Raw genomic sequence first — 2,063 nt, forward strand, 5'->3', positions numbered from 1 at the left:
CTCCAGAAGTTTGTTTGAGGATCGATGTTCCTCTTCCCCCTTTCCTTTATGTTTTGTAGGACTATTGTATATTTTACATGAATAAAATAAAAAGTTAATTCTCGATACATTCACACAATAAAATACAGATGTTTACCCATATATAAATTAAATAACATTGTCTGTCTATCTGTGTTGGCCCTGTGATGAGGGCGACTTGTCCAGGGTGTACTCCGCCTTCCGCCTGATTGTAGCTGAGATAGGCACCAGCGCCCCCCGCCACCCCAAAGGGAATAAGCTGCAGAAAATGGATGGATGGATGAATGGCTGCACACAATAAATGTGACTCATCTCAATTATAACTAAGCTGTAGCGTTATCGCACTCTACTGGTCAAATTAAGCACTACATGTACTAAACAAGCTTTTTTTTTTTTTTTTAAATACATGACAAAGTCAGAAATTTCCAAAGAAAAAGTAAATATCTTTATGTACATCTACTTCCAAAAGGTGTGATCAAGTTTTGTCGTGTGGATTTCTACTGTTGTTGCTGGCGTGGAACAGTGTGTCCGTCGCTTAAAAGGTCCAACAGGAAACAATGACTGGAGCACTTGCTCTTTCTTTTACATTCATATTTTGCTGTTAAAAGTTGTATTTTTTGCAATTTAATTAGGATATTTTTTAAGGGTTGACACATATGCCTCGCTGTTTCCCCCTGTGGGGTGGCGGGAGTACTGCATACAGGAGCAACCCGCGTTTTGATGTTTTTATCAAGCCTATTTGGGTGATGTTCGGCAGGCCAATTGAAAAGCTTTGGGCCGCCAGTGAAGTAAGCCTGCTCTACACTGTTGTTTAGAGCCACATCGACTTGATTATGGCCACCATTCACTGATGGCCACATCGCGGTTATGTTTGGCCCCAGAGATACTATGAATTGATTAACGTGGACCCCGACATAAACAAGTTGAAAAACTTATTCGGGTGTTACCATTTAGTGGTCAATTGTACATAATATAAACTGTACTCTGCAATCTACTAATAAAAGTTTCAATCAATTCAATCAATCAAAGAGGGCCGCTTCTAACAATGAATACTGTTATTACAATTTTCTATGCATTTTATTAGATATTTTTTTTGCCTATATATTGTGTTTTGTTTACGGTTTTAATTAATGCCGTAGACGCATAGCAGTTTTTATTTGGCTTCACTGCAGTAGATTTCTAACACTTTTCTTTTCCTTTTATTGTGGGCAGCCTAAGGTCCACCTGTGCAACAATCATGCTGCTGAGTCAGCATCTTGATCTGCCACACCTGTGAGGTGGGATGGCTCATCTTGGCCAAGAACAAACGCTCACTAGAGAGGAAAAGGTATTTTATGTATATAGTAAAAATTGTAGATCTTTGCATTCAACTCATGAAAAATAGGAGCCAAAACAAAAGTGTTGCGTTTAAATTTTTGTTCAGTATAGATTCCAATATTTCTCAATTTCTACTAAATATGCTTGATCTTTATTTTTATTGGTTGTATTTTAGGCACACACTTAGACTTAGACAAAACTTTATTGATCCACAAGGGAAATTGTTCCACACAGTAGCTCAGTTTCAAAAGATGGAAAGGATAATACAGGTATTAAGACTAAAAATGTACCATAGTAGCAATATAAAATATAACATATGTAATATTTACACATAATATATACAGTATATTACAGGGGTCGGGAACCTTTTTGGCTGAGAGAGCCATGAAAGCCAAATATTTTAAAATCTATCTCCTTGAGAGCCGTATAATATTTTTAATACTAAATGCAACTGGCAGGTTCAAACACTGATGGCATCTATTAAACAGAACAAGAACCAAGGAATTAAACAAAGACTGGATTCAATTTAGCTCAATGAGGAGAAACGCGTAAACCTGTACCCGTGTACAGTGTCCTCCCACGCTCTGACAAGAGAATTCTACACCTCCTCTTTTATTTGTACTTTCCCTAATTACTACAACTAAATGCGTGCATTTGTTATTGTTTTTAACATTGTTATTCTGAAAGTAACCAATAATAAATAAAATACTTTTGACCATTAATGCGAC

General features: G+C 36.8%; 1 protein-coding gene across 2 annotated transcripts in view; it reads left to right on the forward strand.

Moving 5' to 3' along the window:
* mysm1 (Myb-like, SWIRM and MPN domains 1) overlaps positions 1 to 1,345 on the forward strand; it is a 17,832-nt gene extending 16,487 nt beyond the window's left edge. Inside the window, exon 19 of one of the 2 annotated variants that reach the window (XM_061888486.1) lies at positions 1,231 to 1,345. The gene's annotated coding sequence lies outside the window, so the exon portion shown is untranslated. Of the gene's footprint in view, positions 1,047 to 1,230 lie in introns of those variants that run through there. The other variant, XM_061888484.1, reaches the window with a different exon arrangement.
* The last annotated feature ends 718 nt before the right edge of the window (positions 1,346 to 2,063 follow it).

This window comes from Nerophis ophidion, linkage group LG26, assembly GCF_033978795.1.
Source record: "Nerophis ophidion isolate RoL-2023_Sa linkage group LG26, RoL_Noph_v1.0, whole genome shotgun sequence".
NCBI lineage: Eukaryota > Metazoa > Chordata > Actinopteri > Syngnathiformes > Syngnathidae > Nerophis > Nerophis ophidion.